Genomic DNA, 7,528 nt, shown 5'->3' on the forward strand with positions numbered 1-7,528 from the left:
TTACGATGTAGGTCAGGCGTTGACATATGCACAAACACACGAAATGTCTCACTCCTGATTCAGCTCATGAAGCAATACGAGTGAAGCAATTCCTCCTGCTTCTCGTACAACCGTATCAGAACAGAAGCCCGTGTCACCCCGCTCTGATTCAAGAGCGACTCACATCTTGACAGGGTGCTTGGCATGAAGGGGGGGTACTGTCACGCCCTCTGCAGCCAGAGGGCGCTCCTTCTCTGTCCTGTCCCTAGTTTCCAGCCTGCTGTCCTTCCTGTCCCTCTCTTTCCCTTGGGCTATATATTTCTGGGTCTTGCACTCTGTCGTTGCTCAGCATTGACGTTTGGATGTCCTGAGACCCGCCTAGCACCAGGGCGCCCCACGTCCGCTCCCTGAGGGCATAGGTTTCTATATGGCATTCCTGAACTCTTTGCACTAATGAGCCCGGGCCTTTTTCCCGTCTCGCCGCTACGCATATGGGTCTTTTTCCGCTCTCCTACTCCCCATGGTTAGTCCCTTTGGACGTCCGTGACAGGTGCCCCTTTGGAATGGTTTTCAGAAAATGTGAGAAAAGGAAAGTTATGTACAGTAAGCTCTCACACACAGCTCTCAAACACAGCATTAGAGATTGGAATCTGATTGTAAAAAAAACTGCCCGTCTCCCCGCCATTTAACGTTGCTGTTGTTTTTATTTTACATATTGTTAGCATTTTAATGAATTGTTAAAAGATTTATACACAAATCGCTAAATACGAAACGTAAAAACCCAACTGTAAGCAATTGACCATTCATATTCCTGAATTTTAAATACCTATGTTTATCTGTCTCCAAGTGCCTGGTGCAGCTATTTTGAAAGCATACCTCAAGGAGGACTTTACACGCAGTCTGGGGTATTTTCTCCTTTTACATTTTTGCGATTTTATATCGAACCTCGTATACTCCCAAAAGTGCACAGTAGCTTGTACTGTGTGCCCTGTTTGCCTTTGTAAGCATTTGTTTAAAAAATAAGTTCACAATATGATAAAAACAGAGAAAGCACAAACTTAATAATATAACGATTCAAAATCAAAACCAAATCATAAAGAAAAAGAGTCAATTTCCACCTGCACTGATATCCCTTCAAATGTTTTATAAGAACTATTGACGTTTATAGAGTAGAAGCCTGGTCCATTTCTTCTACTAAACGAGACTATGGGAGTGAGTATTTTGATGTCGAACTGGGATTTAAATAAAGAGGAACACTACACTACATTGGGCTACGCGTGTGACAAAACGTTTATTTTAGACTTCTCGATAGCTCAGTTGCTAGCTCTTAAAACTGTAGAAAAAGCAGTGAGTATGTCTTATGTCCCTGGTCTGAATCCAGTTTGAAGGATGGTGTTTTCTTGTTCCTTAATCAAAAAGTGAATTGCGAATTTGTCTTTCACTTTGACGTTCACCCGAAAGCTCAGTATACAAAGAAGTAGAGGCTCCTGTTCTGAATAATCCTCACGTCTGATTGTTTTGCTCAGACCTTTAAAATGTACACTGTGGACTATTTGCTCTTCCTAACACAATTAAAAAGCCGCCGGCAAACTTATCGATCGGGAGTTTAGTTCAGTGATAGCGCGCACTTAAGTTTTCTATCGCCGGCATCTCTGTATTCTTTTTAAACGCGATATTTTTTATTCTTCGTGTGTGAATTTCAGGGAGACTCATAAACCCTTTCTCTGTTTTTAAGATACATTATTTTAAACCAGACATAATGAAAGACGTAGTAATTAGACACACGTACAAAACACATGAATCTAATTGAAGAAACTTTTGACCGGGGCGATGTATTACTAGTAGCGGCTCTGAACTCAATGTGGTGCTGTATAGGAATGCAATACAAACGCCAATGGCACAATGGATAACGTGTCTGATTACGGATCAGAAGACTTTAGATTTCTACTCCTTCCTGGTTCGTGAAGAAGCTTTTAAACCACACTACTCAACACTGACATCGAAGTGTGTGCGGTCCTACACAACCTTACTATCGACTAGATGAGTCTTCTGTTCTATCTCCGATTCTTTCCGCACATTCCTGCTATTTCACCACCGTTATTGTAGGATAACAGCCACAGACACGAGAAGATATACTATTCCGAACAAATGTCTTAAATAATCAAGTTGAAAAGGGTGACAATAAGTTTTTGTTTCTTTAACGTAACCTAACTTTTGCCTGTAAAGTTCACATTATTTTCTGTAGCCGCAAATCCCCAATATTTCTGCTTTCTCCCGAGAAACACAAGCGTGGAGTCAAATCATATTAAATAACACAACACATCTATTAATTTAACACCCAGATGTGACAGAACACATGTAAGACTTACACACAGCTTTTAATATGATATAGTGAATTTGCAGGTATCCTGGGGAGGGAAGAGAACTGATATTAAGGAAATACATATTTAAAGGGGATGTAAGTCTTAAATGTGTTTTGTCACATCTGGGTGTTAACTGAATAATTTTCTAGCATTATTTATTGTGTTTTGACTCTATACTTGTGTTTCTCAGGAGAAGGCAGAAATATTGATGTTTACATTTATATTCACATTCCCGGTGATATTGACATAGGTACTCAACTATTTACTTGTAGTTTGACTAGTGTCAAAAGTTGAAAATCTCTGAAAACATCAAGATGGCTAACGACGTGCAAAGAAACTCAATCACATTTAGAGAAGGTAATGTTTAGATCGGATTAATTCGAAGTGTGTCTCTGGGTGCATTTGATCTACGAACGTTGTGTTTAACTGAAGCACACCCTGACTGAGTGTGCCATAGAAACTGACACATGTCATATTTTTCCACATTCACAGATTTTTGGCTAAAGTAAAAAAAAAATCGTTGTCATTTTCTTGCCAGCTGGCAGTAATTCTTTTGAACTGATAACAAAGACAAGCATTTTAGCTTTCGCGATGTGTGGAGTTCTTGAAAAACAAGTTGTGCCAAAAACGAAATAAACACCTCCATTAAACTTAATGCAGAAGCATGTTGTCTATAACAATAAACGATGCAAATGCTCACCTAGCAAGATCTGCTTTACTACAAGAGAGAAGTAGAGTGAAAGACGTGATCATTTCACACCGCTGTGGAACGAAACGCTTTTGTCTTGGAATTCTAAATCAATTAGAAATTCAGAGCGACACATAAAGGCTTTGTCTGCTTAAAAATGATGATTTTTTAAAACTAAAAAAAAATGTAGAAAACACGTTTCTCACTTAGAAATTTAAGATGGGGGTGGGGTATTACTGGTAGCGGCACTGAACTCACCATGGTGCAATTAATTTACGTGACGGGCTAGTGGTTTAATGGATAACGCGTCTGATTTCGGTTTATAAGATTGTCGATTCGACTTCTACCGGGGCTGTGTGATTCAAATCAGGCTCCTCAGAAATAGATGTCTGTTATGTAAATGAACCCCACCTGAAAGCAAACGTTGGGTCTGGGTTCCTTTCTTTCCTGCATGAAATAGCAAATCGTTACAAAAAAAAAAACACCAACTAATGTCCAATAGTCCAATAGTTAGTCATTTAAGTAAACATGAATATACTGTAAGGTCTTGGTACATGGGAGTGGATTTCAACCACAATTAAAAGAAGGGCAAATTATAATTACAGGCTTCAGACACTTTTTCATACAAAAGTGACCAAACACTCCCTAACTTTCAGGTTTGCTTGAACCTGTAACAGAAAAGCGGTTTGAAACTTCCATTCTCTGATGTCACTGTCTCTAAAGTCGGACGTGATGTTTCGCGGATGTGCAGTGTGCCTTTTCTCTTGTCGTGTTCAAGATGAAATGCTGCATAAGCTCCTGACTGGGTGTTCTGTACTGTTCTGTTATTTCGTTCGAATTACCTAGGTGGTGTACAGCTAAAACCCGACTGCATGGTGTAAATTCCGGGTTCGACACCAGCAGCACCTGCAAACACATCAGCTGACCTCAACGTGATTTGAACACGCAACCTTCTGATCTGGAATCAGACGCACTACCGTTGCACCACAAGGTCACTTGCAACAAGTGCTTTTAATTCACCCAAAGAGAAAAATCAGCGTCCCTGAAAAATATTGTTTTCATTCTCTCCTGTGAGGAGCGCCGCTCTTCCAACGAGGGTCTCTTCTTCCCAGACCACAGATTATTCTTCCCGCCCGGCTCTCTCACGGAGAGCAGACACACCGTCTCCACTAATGTGTTTACTACATCTATAGATCTGACCCCCTACAGCCCCGATATTCCTGGACAGGATATTTACCACCAGCCTGGTGAACTTCTCATCTTGACTTCTCCCAGGAGGAGCACAATTAACACAGAATCCTCTCTCCATTTAGCAAATAACACAAAACACTGTTTACCTGTCAAGACAGAAAACCAGGCTGCTCCAGGTGAAGCTTAAACTCACAACCTCGGCATGAGTCCACTGAATATGTCATTTTACATGGCCTGAACCAGGAAAGAGATTGGAAGTCAAGAAGTTATGGTTTTGTTTTAATACTTGCCTACTCTTTTAATTTTTCGGTCAAATCTTTTATTTGGGAGTACTTTCAATGGATGTTAATCTTTGTCCCGATGCACGATTCTGGGCCATGGTGTGTCTTGAATAATGTTCTTATAGGCTTCAGTTTGGAAAAGTGCGCTCTTCAGAAGCTACCGAAACCGCTAATGGTTACATAACACTTAATGCAAAAGCAACGTTCGGGTTTGAAAAAGAATATTACTTGCTATGAATACAAACACTGTTACAGGAGGCGTGTTAGGGCTATTTTAGCTTAGATCATCAATTCATCTTACATTTCTTCTCCATCTATATCAACAGCGTCATCGCTACTGAGCGCTAAAGGCAGGTCCTGGCAATACAATCTTCTTTAGAAAACATTTTTAAAACTATTTCCACTACCATACATAAAGTAAAAGATACCGATTGCACGCACCTAATAAAATCTCTTATCCAGGGACGTTGTAGCTAGATGCAAATTCCAATCGAAAATGTATCAGCTTTAACATTTTCTTTTGGATCCACAGGACGATCAGCATGAGACTCAAAATATACCTGTGTTTGATTGTACAGCATAGATTGTACAGCATGTATGTTTACATTTATGTTAAAATTAAGGTAAATATATCAAAATATCAACATCCAACTTCACAGTGCTAACGTACTGTAACAGTGCTTGTCAAATTCTCAAACAAATCTGCGTTGTATTTCTAAACTCTTTTAGCAGAGGACGCAACAGGAGTATAAATGATATCTCCCGCCAGCCATTCAAAGATACTTTTCCAAGGGTGAATATGGATTTCTGGGGAGTTGCGGTGTTGATCACTATTGGACTTCCCCGGTCTCAAGTGTTGTTGTTGGACACGGGCAAAAGACTCGCATTTTCTGCAAATATAAAGAGGGTTAAGGTTTCGGCTTCAGCGGAGACAGTGTTTACATTGACAATAATAAGAAGATCGTCCCTGGGTGGGTTTGAACCACCAACCTTTCAGTTAACAGCCGAACGTGCTCGCCGATTGCGCCACAGAGACTGATGAGAGAGGCTTTTCTCCATTCGCACCTTTCCGGTCAAAAAATAAACATTGCTTGCATTTTCTTGCCAGTCGGCAATATTCCTACTGCTCTGATAGCCAAGAATTACATTTCATTTTTCACAAGCTGTATGAATTTCTTGAAAAACAAGTTGTTGCAGAAAGGAAATGCATTCATGCTTTAAACTAAATCAAGCCCTATGCGGTTGTCCAAGATGGTAGTTTCTGCACAAAAAGACAGGAAGAAAGGCACAGCTGGGATGTGGAGCCCGGATCTCCAGTTAACGAGACAGGTACTTAAACCGACTCAGCTACGGTGCCGGCAGAATTCTCCTCTTTTATAGCCGCTTGGACACACCGCTCTGAGCCATCTGCGTTCACGAAGCCCTGAGTCTGCCGGCTGAGCAAGCTGCCTCCTTTACACGGAACAGGAGCCCTGACCGTAAGAGAAATGAAGAGAAATGGCTTTTATTGGGCACTTTTCATGTCCAATGCGCTTGACATCTCCCAAGGGGGACAGAGTTCATTAACGACACTTTTCCTTTCTTTCTTCTTTCTGTACATTTTGATGAAACAAAACGAGAAATCATGTAAGGGAAAACATGTAAGGGAAAACATGCACATGCACATGTCTTTTTTTCATGGAGAAAACATGCACCGGGAAATGTTGTGTTTAGAAGAAGTGAGTTAACATGAAAAGTGACCTAATTTACCGGAGCAAATGCTCACCAAGCAAGATCTGCTTTACTACTAGAGAGAAGTAGAGTGAAAGACGTGATCATTTCACGCCGCTGTGGAACGAAACGCTTTTGTCTTGGAATTCTAAATCAATTAGAAATTCAGAGCGACACATAAAGGCTTTGTCTGCTTAAAAGTGATGATTTTTTAAAACTAAAAAAAAATGTAGAAAACACGTTTCTCACTTAGAAATTTAAGATGGGGGTGGGGTATTACTAGTAGCGGCACTGAACTCACCATGGTGCAATTAATTTACGTGACGGGCTAGTGGTTTAATGGATAATGCGTCTGATTTCGGTTTATAAGATTGTCGATTCGACTTCTACCGGGGTTGTGTGATTCAAATCAGGCTCCTCAGAAATAGATGTCTGTTATGTAAATGAACCCCACCTGAAAGCAAACGTTGGGTCTGGGTTCCTTTCTTTCCTGCATGAAATAGCAAATCGTTACAAAAAAAAAACACCAACTAATGTCCAATAGTCCAATAGTTAGTCATTTAAGTAAACATGAATATACTGTAAGGTCTTGGTACATGGGAGTGGATTTCAACCACAATTAAAAGAAGGGCAAATTATAATTACAGGCTTCAGACACTTTTTCATACAAAAGTGACCAAACACTCCCTAACTTTCAGGTTTGCTTGAACCTGTAACAGAAAAGCGGTTTGAAACTTCCATTCTCTGATGTCACTGTCTCTAAAGTCGGACGTGATGTTTCGCGGATGTGCAGTGTGCCTTTTCTCTTGTCGTGTTCAAGATGAAATGCTGCATAAGCTCCTGACTGGGTGTTCTGTACTGTTCTGTTATTTCGTTCGGATTACCTAGGTGGTGTACAGCTAAAACCCGACTGCATGGTGTAAATTCCGAGTTCGACACCAGCAGCACCTGCAAACACATCAGCTGACCTCAACGTGATTTGAACACGCAACCTTCTGATCTGGAATCAGACGCACTACCATTGCACCACAAGGTCACTTGCGACAAGTGCTTTTAATTCACCCAAAGAGAAAAATCAGCGTCCCTGAAAAATATTGTTTTCATTCTCTCCTGTGAGGAGCGCCGCTCTTCCAACGAGGGTCTCTTCTTCCCAGACCACAGATTATTCATCCCGCCTGGCTCTCTCACAGAGAGCAGACACACCGTCTCCACTAATGTGTTTACTACATCTATAGATCTGACCCCCTACAGCCCCGATATTCCTGGACAGGATATTTACCACCAGCCTGGTGAACTTCTCATCTTGACCTCTCCCA

General features: G+C 40.9%; 3 non-coding genes across 3 annotated transcripts; all 3 read right to left on the minus strand.

The window, feature by feature from the left end:
* Positions 1–3,952: 3,952 nt before the first annotated feature.
* Positions 3,953–4,024, minus strand: trnaw-cca (transfer RNA tryptophan (anticodon CCA)). Its single transcript has one exon. It is a non-coding gene; the product is annotated as a tRNA-Trp (tRNA).
* A 1,440-nt stretch (positions 4,025–5,464) lies between these two features.
* On the minus strand, positions 5,465–5,538 carry trnan-guu (transfer RNA asparagine (anticodon GUU)). Its single transcript has one exon. It is a non-coding gene; the product is annotated as a tRNA-Asn (tRNA).
* A 1,638-nt stretch (positions 5,539–7,176) lies between these two features.
* trnaw-cca (transfer RNA tryptophan (anticodon CCA)) lies at positions 7,177–7,248 on the minus strand. Its single transcript has one exon. It is a non-coding gene; the product is annotated as a tRNA-Trp (tRNA).
* Between the last annotated feature and the right edge of the window lie 280 nt (positions 7,249–7,528).

Source organism: Lepisosteus platostomus, chromosome 5 (genome assembly GCF_059453375.1).
Source record: "Lepisosteus platostomus isolate fLepPlt1 chromosome 5, fLepPlt1.hap1, whole genome shotgun sequence".
Lineage (NCBI taxonomy): Eukaryota > Metazoa > Chordata > Actinopteri > Semionotiformes > Lepisosteidae > Lepisosteus > Lepisosteus platostomus.